Source organism: Carassius auratus, chromosome 38 (assembly GCF_003368295.1).
Source record: "Carassius auratus strain Wakin chromosome 38, ASM336829v1, whole genome shotgun sequence".
Taxonomy (NCBI): domain Eukaryota; kingdom Metazoa; phylum Chordata; class Actinopteri; order Cypriniformes; family Cyprinidae; genus Carassius; species Carassius auratus.
Window position 1 is genome coordinate 4717521 of NC_039280.1, and position 10753 is coordinate 4728273.

Genomic DNA, 10753 nt, shown 5'->3' on the forward strand with positions numbered 1-10753 from the left:
AACCCTTAAAAAAACAACCTTTGCCTCAAGCACAAATAGTTGGCCATTTCAGGTGTGAGTTTCTGAGAAACTGAATGGACAGTTATTGTATTATTACCCCGATTAATCATTAAATTCCTGCTCTGCATTCTTGGGCATGTTTTGATCTGCCCTCTTACCTCGTGCCATATATGAAGAACCGTGCAGGTCTAGATCAAGCATTCTCCAGGACCATCACAGAAGACGCAACTGACGTTTCTAGAATATTTCAGCACTTTATCACGTCATAGAGATCAGAATATAAGATTTGAAGTGGCCCAAAGCAAGACCTAAGATGCATACTCGCATCTTGAAATATAAACATACTGCATCTTAAATTCTGTTAAAACTGAATAATAAAGTACTCCATAAAATCTTTCAAATCACAGAGGTTTTGTCAGGCTGAGTCACAAGCTTAAACTTTACAAAGGCATCTGAGCATGTGTGTGTTCAGTTGATCTGTGCTTACAAAAATCATGTAGTGGCATGGATTGCATTTAACACGCGTGCGCACACACACACACATACACCACACCCTGAATTAAAATTATATAAAAAAAAATAATAACTGCTAGAGTGATTTTCATTTGATGTTGGGACAAGAAAAGACCTGTGTTATTCCAGGCCCTGACACAGAGGGTGTTGCGTTCACCTCTCTACTGATGCGATTAAGATCTCCTATCCAATGCTATCCCAGGTAATTAATACGAGTTAAGCAATTCTTCCTTTCTTTTTCTCCATTTAAGGGTGGATCCATCCTTACAGTAATGCAGAAACAGAAAAGAAAGTTCAACAGTTTGCTATTCAACACTCATGCACGCACGCACATTTTTACTTGCTTGTCTCTCTTTCCAGAAGAATGGAAATCTAGGCATTCATGTGGCATCATGTCTCAATCTTCCGCCAGGACGTCCCACCGCTGCAAAGTTTACATGTCTCACTAAAGGTGCGGTCACTTTTCACTTTGAGAATGTGAAATTTCTTCTGAGCCTGCAACTAATTTTTCGCAACCGGATATGATGTTGTATTCTATTTCTAATAAATAGTAAATTAGAAATAATAAATTCAAAATATTGTCAAATATTGTTTCGCAACACTACTACTACAAAATGCTGCTTTGAAGTTTGTATTCTTTGTAGACTGAAACCGTGATGTTTACATAGATCCTCCTCTATTGGTCAAAAAGCTAAACACAAAAGCTAATACTTTTAGCTCCATTCTGCTAAATTTGTGTGTAGAAATGGAAGTGGACACTATATAGAATCATAATTTTACACTACCAATTCAGATCATTTAAATAATTACTGAGTTTATAGCAATTAATAGCACTCTCTGAATGAACCCTAGAATTGTACACAATGAAATTAATCTGGACAAAATGATCATAAAAGCAAATTCATTGTTACCATCTTTGGTCCGCTTTCTTCAATTGTTTCTTCTTAATTTCTATAGTGCTGATGGTACACCTACAGCAGAGTCTCAAACACAAGTCATTTTCATCAAAGGTCACTTCCTAAATGAGGCCTGAACAGTTGTCATATGTGTAATGGAGTAGATTAGCTAGATAATGGGGAAAACTGATCCAAGATCAGCTCTTAATTGAAGCTGTATTCATAACAGATTAAGCATACCGCTCTATCTTCACTCTATCAGTGTCTAAATCTGTGTGATTCAAGACCACTGGTGTAGAAGTTACTCACAGTTGATGATTATGTGTAGTTGTTAAAAGCTCAGGGTTCGTGATATTTATAGAAAATGCCCTTCAGATTAAAATGTACCCTCAGCACACAAGTAAACACATTTTTTGAATTTCATTAAAATAAGAAACATTTTTCCAATGTATAGCAAAACTAGAAGTTTGTTTAAACCAATAATGTTGAACTAACTCAATACATTTTATTTAAATGTTATTTAATAAATTTTAATACACACACATTAGATCAGCCAGTGAGAAGAGGCTAGTGTCAGTACTTGCATTTGCACAGCTATTGTTTATTAAATGTAGCAAGATTCACTGCAGTTTTCAGACATGTAAGTGATGGGTGGGTTGGTGCATGAACAATTTGTTCACAAGCTGCACACTAGGAAAAAATAAAAAAATAAAAGCTATTTTGAAAAATGTTGATAACCAAACCGTTTACAGTAACCAATATCTCCCTTAGTATGGAGGGAAATACAATGGAAGTCAATCAATACCATCAGCTGTCTGGATACCAGCATTCTTCAAAAGATCTTCTTTTGTGTTCAGCAAAAGAAAGGAACTCGTATCCCTTTAGGTGAACACAATAAAACAAAACTTTCAAGAATTTGTTCACCTGAGAGTGTTTACAAACATATGTTAACATTTTAGAGGATAGAATTATCATAATTTAAGTTTTTTTTAAATTTTTTCTTTACAACCAACATGTAAAACAATTGCTGGAGGAAAACCCATTTGGGTAACTGAACTTTTAAAAGTTTTTATTTTTATTAATTTTTTTGTGACCACTATCCCCATCCACCAAATAGCCTGTATGATAAGGTGCATGTTCATTGTTTTTGTAAACAAAACACCGTAAAGAGAACTGTGTGTGTGTCTATGAGCACATGCATGTGTTTGAGCGATCATTCAGCTGTCTTTACAAACGCAGCTGTCTGTCGTCATACAGACAGCTGCCACTGTCAACCTATCAATGAATCATTACTCCTTTACATAAACAAACCATGAATGTGTGTGCTTTTTCAAATACAAGTATTGTGTTACAGCAAATGTTAAGATTGCTTGTTGTCCTTCCTTTTGTCTATATGTGAACATATTTATGGTTAATGATGAATGCATTGTAATGCATCCATGTAACTTTGTGTGGGCTGCAGGTTCAATGTCAAAAAAACTTCTGAAGCCAAGTTTCCCACTGAAAACTACACTGCATCTAAATTGCCATTGTGAGAAGCATTGAACTTCTGAATGCTCCAGGCTACTGTCCTTTTAGTGCCAAGTGTGAATCAGTGAGAATGCAGTAGGGTGGTTTCTCATAGATACAAAGTGCACTTTGATCATGCATTTAAGCAGAATTCACCAAAAGAGAGACAGACCAGTTGTAATAAACGGTGCCTCCCATCACACACTAGCAGCTTTGTCAATTTCCTCTGTATGGACATATGCACCTACAGCGCATACCCATGGATCTGTGGTAGCATGTCCCTGTGAAACTGAAATCTGATATTATGTGTACAGTAACCCCACCAACACTGGGAATCTAGCCATGACCCTTGAAGCCGCAGCTATGCTGTTCTGATATTTAAAATTAAGAAAAGGTATTTGGAAATAAATGCCTCCTGCATGCATGCTGCCGATCTATAACCTGACAGTGTTACAATTTAAGCGTCTGTGTCTATATATCTGTTCTCTCATATCGCTGGCAATAGTTAAGTTGCAGCTGTTGCTCTCAGATGAGTTCAGTCATTCCTCAGCTGTTCCACTTCTTACCACTGAACATATGCATGTGTGTTTCTTCAAAGGTAACTCACTAACCTCACTAAATCACTAACATGAAGGTGCAAAGTTACATTACCTGCCATTACAGAAATTTTTTTATTACACAGACACAAAAATTTAAAATGCTGCAAAAACTGTGGCATTGCCTGAGCTTTAGTCAAATTCATGTGTCAGTGACTAGTTTCACTCTAAAAGCTTGCTTTTTGAGATCTGACGTGCTCCACCCACTCAATTTACCTAAACACCTTTGGGGGGAAAAAACTGTAAAAAATATTACATGGGAAAGACTTAAAAGAGATGTGCAATAACACCTCATCAGTCAATCTGATTGGCCACTATATGGAAAATATTGTTCTGGGAAAAAAAGTGGTTCATGTGATTGTATGTGCCTGTACCTGTTGAGCATTGTGATTAAAAAACGTGATCATCAAAATCAAATTCTATTCATTTAAAGCCAATTCATCCACTGGCAAACACACTCCCATGCATTTTCCATTTTACAAATCAAAGTTCATTTTAAATGTTGATAATAGTATATAAATAAAATGTAAATAATATTATATACAGTATATAATATTGTTTTAACCTGCAAATATATGACCGTTAGATATTTACATACAGACTTAAGGGTAAAGTTCTACATCTGTACATTACAATGAACCCATTTTGAATGTATTAAAATTAAATCAAAATTGTATAAATCTCTCTCTCTCTCTCTCTCTCTCTCTCTCTCTCTCTCTCTCTCGATACTAGATTCACTTCAATGATGTCATCATTTACCCAAGTGTTTACCCTGGGAGTCATGGAAGTGTGTGTGAGGCGTGTTATATTGCATATCAGATGAGAGTATTATGGTGGTTTATTGATTTATTGTTAGTCTTCAGTCAGTCATGTCTTTATTAGGGTCTGTCATTAACCAGCTTCTGTAAGATGGAAACAAACTGGCAGAGTCTGGGAACTGGCCCTAGGCGGTGGGGTGTAGCCTGGGATTGTGTGTGTGTGTGTGTGTGTGTGTGTGTTAATGGGTGTGGCAGACTACTGTCTCCCTCAATGAGACGCAGACTTTTCCCAGCCTTGGTAATGGAGCCAGTCCTAAAATAAGCCATCCAACACACATAGATAAATACACACTGCAGCGTGCATTATTACTGCAGAATGCGTCACCTGAGAGGGATCCTCAGAGGACACCGATTAGTTCAAAGGGAGCTGACCCATTAAAGTGACCACTAATGCTGGGCCACTGTGACATTAATGTAGTGACACACCGACTGTTGCATCTTAAATGTTGCCACTCCTCATTTGTGTGTTACGTATTACAACTCTGCATTTCACCATCCAATCAAAATTAAGCTAACTAAAAAAAGAAAAGGAGCACCATGTAAATAGTACACGCAATATTGCTACATGCTATATGTGCCCGTACTAAGCAAATGAGTAAAAAGAGGATGCAGCAAAAAGTTATGAGGTCATGGACAATGCATTTTCAACACACTTGAGAATGTTTGGCCTGCACCGCCAAGGTCATAAACTAATGCACTCACCAAAAGTCACCAAGAAAGAAAGAGTTGGCAAGACCATTAACTCAGCACGGAGTTGAGCTGATGGTCAACTATAGACAGACATGATCGCACACACAACTTGAAAGGATTGATTTAAAGTCCAGATGAAATACATTAAAGGGGGGGGGGGGTGAAATGCTATTTCATGCATACTGAGTTATTTACACCGTTAAAAAGTTGGATTCCCATGCTAAACATGGACAAAGTTTCAAAAATTAAGTTGTACGTTTGAAGGAGTATTTCTGTTCCAAAAATACTCCTTCCGGTTTATCACAAGTTTCGGAAAGTTTTTTTCGAGTATGGCTCTGTGTGACGTTAGATGGAGCGGAATTTCCTTATATGGGCACTTCTGCCGGGAGAGCGCGTGCTCCCGTAGAGCAGAGCACTGAGAGCACAACAGACATTCACTGATCAGAGCGAGAGCGTCGCGAAATGTCACAAAAGAAGTGTGTTTTTGGTTGCCAGGGCAAGACAACCCTGCACAGATTACCAAAAAAAAAAAAAACAGCATTAAGGGACCAGTGGATGGAGTTTATTTTTAAAGAGCATCAACAGAGTTGTGCAAGTGTTTTTGTTTGTTCCCTGCATTTCGAAGATGCTTGTTTTACAAACAAGGCCCAGTTTGACGACGGATTTGCACATTGTTTATTTCTTAAGGATAATGCAGTCCCAACGAAAAAGGGTCACAATCGTGTGTTGGAACCACATGCGGTGAGTAAAACTGCTTCAGATATTGTTGTGTTGTTAACCTAGCTATCAGCGCACAAGCACATCAAGTAAACAACATGTGACGTTGTCATCAAACTGCACTTTCCACATGTACAGCTTAAAAAAAAAAAAAAAAAGACGACAAAGTGGAACTTAGTCATTTTCCAAAACCGCTAAACAAATATATACAGTTTCAGTACATACCACATAGAGACGTCGTTGCTGATGCTGCTCTTGTTAAATTTCAGCCTCTGGATCTGATTCTGGATCATAAATATACGCTGAATCTGACTGTTAGCCATGGTTTGTTTTGGATGTTTTTTTCCTCACGGTAAAGTCACAGCTTCCAAACGCACTCAACGCAAAAGCCTACTGGCGCTCGTGATTCTTTAGCTCTGCCCATATGTCACGCCTCCAGCCGGTCGTGTTTTTCCAGGAAAAATCTGTACAGACTATATTTCTCTTATGAATATAATAAAACTAAAGACTTTTTGGAGTTATGAAGGATGCTGTACTACTCTATAGGTACTCAAGATTAACAGGATATTGAGTGAAAACGAGCATCCCCCCCCCCTTTAAATCAAGGTTGTGAATTAGACCATTTATATTTGTGAATATGGTATTTTCCGAAGTTAATAAAAGTTGAATAACAAAAATAAAATTTTTGGACAAACCACATAAATCAAAGTATAACATTACATCAAAAATATTGTTTCTGATGTTTACATTCAGTTTTGTGATTATGAATTCTTCCAAATCAGACCAAAATTTTGTGAAGAATTCATAATCACAAAACTACTGGTTTGTAAAGGGGTGGTGATAAGACACATGTCTTTGGTGTGAGAGACCGGGGTTTGAATCCACTGTGAGACACCAATGTGTCCCTGAGCAAGACACTTAGCCCCTAGTTGCTCCAGAGGGGTGCAACCTCTGATAATATATATATATAGCAATTGAAAGTTGCTTTGGAAAAAAGTGTCAACTAAATGAATAAATGTGTACATACAGTGATAAAATAAATGAAAAATAGTCTCCTTATTTGATTGTCACAAGACTCCTCTATGGTTATTTTAAATCTTCTTTGCTTATCTTTAACAGGATAAATTTGATGTAAAATTTTTAATAAAACTTCTTTTATTTTATTATTAATACATTATTTACAAACACTAGTATTAGCTTTTTCCCAATTTAAATCACCCATGGTTGAATACCAAAAAAACGTTGCAGCAGGTGGAACAGAGCACGAAATTTGATTTCTAATATATTTATTTGTGTATTCTTTCTTTGTAATGTCTGTATCTCCAATAAAAATTATATTAAATTCAGCACTAATATCTGTGAATGATATGTGTTTTAGAATTTGAGGTGAGCCTGTAGGGATTGCATCAAATACAACTGCGTATTATTTTAGTGTCATTGGGAAGTTAAAGTTCTGAAGAAATTCTGAATATGACATGAGCAAACATCTTTGTTCAATAACTGTCCTACCAACAGAATTCCTCTATCAAACCATGGCCGACAAAACAGAGACTTCTTTTTTTAAAGGATTTCTTTGTTATTCCAAATAAAGTATCTATGTGGACTAAAGTTATGTTTATAGATCAATATCCAAGTTAGAAGGGCTTGTTTGTGGAAGTCAGCTAATTTCAAGAGAATTTTATCAATAGAAAAATTATATTTCCGTTGAAAATGTATGCCACCAAGACTATTGAACAAATATAATGATTACACAGAGTTCCTGGTCGAGCGGAGGACCAAGATGTGCGTCAAAAGTCGAATATTTTTAATGATGGCCTAATAGTTATTTGAAACTTGTGAAGCTTGTAAATATATTGGTAACACAGCTAGTAATGACAGCGTCCGGTTTTATTGTTGTCATCAATTAATATACTTCTTAATTACATTACATTACATATTTTTACATTATTACATTGTTGTAAATAAATTACCTTTATTTTATTTACCTTTATCAGTAAGTTTTGGCCACTGCCTGACATCTACCCAATGTTCCCCTTCACCAGACATTTTCTTTAATGAGCAGGATCCGCTTTCATTGAAATGTCATTAGAGTGATCCGGCAAGTGTCACACTGTCACACTTCGCAGATTTGTGTATAAGCGAGAGAAAGTGAATGAATGGTGGTTGTGATTGCATTTAAAAAGGAAAAAGACAGAGACAAAAGTTTATTCACTTAAGAAAAAAATGTATAAATACAGATGAAATGAAAAATAATACTGAAAAATGTATTTGCATAAGTTAATTTACACATTTATTCTTTCTGTAGCTGTGTGGGGAAAATACCCTTTTTAAAACAAATTAATACTTTATCATTAAGGATGAATGCAACTAATAACTGTTTTTACAGATTTTGCTTAAATAAATGCAGCCTTATAGTAAGCACAAGTGATATAAAATAAATAAATAAAATAAAATAAATCTCCCCAAACCTTTTGAATGGTGATGTAACTAGGAGAAAAAAATAGCCTTACACTGAGTGTTGCTTATTAAAATATGTAATGCAATCTGCAGTTGTTTATCTCGTTTGCCTGTAACCCACAGAGCATAATCAGCCAAACATATAAACCTTAAACTCATGCTCTTGAAAGCAACAGTGAGGTTAGTACTGAATAACATAAATCTGGACCTTACAATACATTGTTTTCAGATTTATCTATTTTTTCTCTTTTTGCTATAGGCAAGGCAAGGAACATCTCTTCAAACTAATGCACTCTTTGGCAAAGAGCCGAACATCAAAATGTCTCTTCAACATGATATTGATGTCTCTCAGAATTTCACTGCCAGTGTTTTCAAATCAGCACTTGCAATCTTATCAAAGAATGCACTGATTCTATCATTTTTACAGCCCAGAAAATGCAACTTGAGAACATGGTGCTTGGGGACCTATGGTTTATTTGCAATAGTAGAAATGTGTAGTGGGCTGGAAGGCTTACATTGGGCATCCTTTACTGTTCATTTTAGTTTTTTAGTAAAAGGGATCTGTCATGCCTAATCAACATTCAGATTAAATATGTTGTACTGCTTTTGCATGCTTGAGTACTAGTAAATGGGTCTGGCGTGACTTTATGAATCAAATCACATAAATAAATATTATGTCAAATCATAATCCGTGTATTGTCATAACATTCCTGGCAATTCCCACTCACTGTAAATCTTGCCACTCCAAAAACGACAGCATTAAGCTTTTTCACATCAGCAGTTGCGGGATGGTTTGCTTTGAGACTGACCCAAGCACCAAACACCTGGAGTCTTTTAAAGTGCTATGCATTCTCATTTCAAATCCATTCAATATGATGGAGGGCTTCTTCAGACCCCTTTAAATATCAGTTTGAATCTAGGACACATCTGCAAAGCAGCTGTGATGATGCTTCATTCAAAACTAGTCTATTGGATAAATCTAGAAAGGCAGGTGACAGTTGCTGGGACATCAATGAAAGACTGTGACACACACTCTGAACTTTTGCCATTTGGTGTTACATTTTATATTGTCATTTTATATTGTCTCCCTGCCCATAGCCTGGTCAGTAATATTTTTCAGACATTGTTACTCACTGGTCAAAGTTGGGGAAAACGGGAAAACAGAAGGCAGCGCTAGAAAAGAGGATGTAGCAGTACCATCTATCGGTTGTTGCTATTTAGCTAAAATTGCCCACAGTAAACTATAAGTACATAGTCAAACATCTTCTGCGCTGACATGTTATACTCTTGCAGAACACCTCTAACATAGCCGACATGTTTAGTTTTCACTACAGCTGATGATGGGCAGAGAGTTGTTACATTCTAGTTGTTACATTTTCAAATAAGACAAGAACACTGCATAATTACGTTAACATTGTGTTACTTACATTACAGACATCATATTTCCAGTTTCTTTTCGACCAGTCAACAAAAATAGCTCCAAACGAAGCTATTGCAAAACTGACTGCTGCGTGTCTTCAACCAATACATTATTGTAGACAATGGTGTTTTCTTCTTGAACGAATCAGTGTGTCAACACTGTACTGGCTCCCTATCAAACATTGTATAGATTTTAAAATCTTGCTTTATTACTTATAAAGCCCTGAATGGTTTAGGAACTCAGTATTTCAGTATTATAGTCCTCCACGTCCGCTGTGTTCTCAAAACTCTGGCAATTTGATAATACCTAGAATATCAAAATCAACTGCGGGCGGTAGATCCTTTTCCTATTTAGCTCGCAAACTCTGGAATAACCTATCATTGTTTGGGAGGCAGACACACTCTGTCAGTATAAATCTAAATCAAAGATCCACCTTCTTTTTTCTCCATTCTGTCACCGATGGAGTTTTGCCGCTATCGCCTCTGGCTTGCTTAGTTGGGCACACTTAATTTCTTGCAATTTCGTTGACTTGATTGCACAGATACAATTAAACTGATCTGAGCTGGATGATGACATCACTGAATTAAATGATGAACTTCCTTTTTGTATTATTGACACACTGTTTTCCTGTTTAATGCTGTTCAGTTGCTTTGTTGCAATCTGTATTGTTAAAAGTGCTACATAAATAAAGGTGACTTGACTTGAATTGTAAAGTGAATAATTCAGTGGTTTACTGATAAACTGAAGTAAGCATCCAAGTGAGGATACGTCCTTCCTAGACCAGTCTTTCTGAAGCTTCAAGGCTAGAGTCTTTAGGCTTGTACGAGATCAGTGCTGCACAGAACAATCAGTGTATGACATCAAAGTGCCGAGAGAGAAATTAAAAATTATTACTACTTTCCAATCGCTCTCGTTTTACTTTACTTTGTCATACATGCAGCACTGCTTTAAATGGAACACCTTTTCTCAGCATTAAGCGCACATGACTTCGTCATAAATGTCTCCATCCCTCATGGTCAGGGAGCAAAAATGCTAGTACATTTATAATTTAAAGAATATTTTAAAGTATTATATTGAAATGTAATTTGTTTTATATTTAATTTGAATTGACAAAAAATATGTACAGACTTTTTATTA

General features: G+C 36.2%; 1 long non-coding RNA gene across 1 annotated transcript; it reads left to right on the forward strand.

The window, feature by feature from the left end:
* Window positions 1-649: 649 nt before the first annotated feature.
* On the forward strand, window positions 650-8377 carry LOC113056761 (uncharacterized). The gene is made up of 3 exons (XR_003277751.1): window positions 650-715; window positions 874-964; window positions 8320-8377. It is a non-coding gene; the product is annotated as an uncharacterized LOC113056761 (long non-coding RNA).
* Window positions 8378-10753: the final 2376 nt, after the last annotated feature.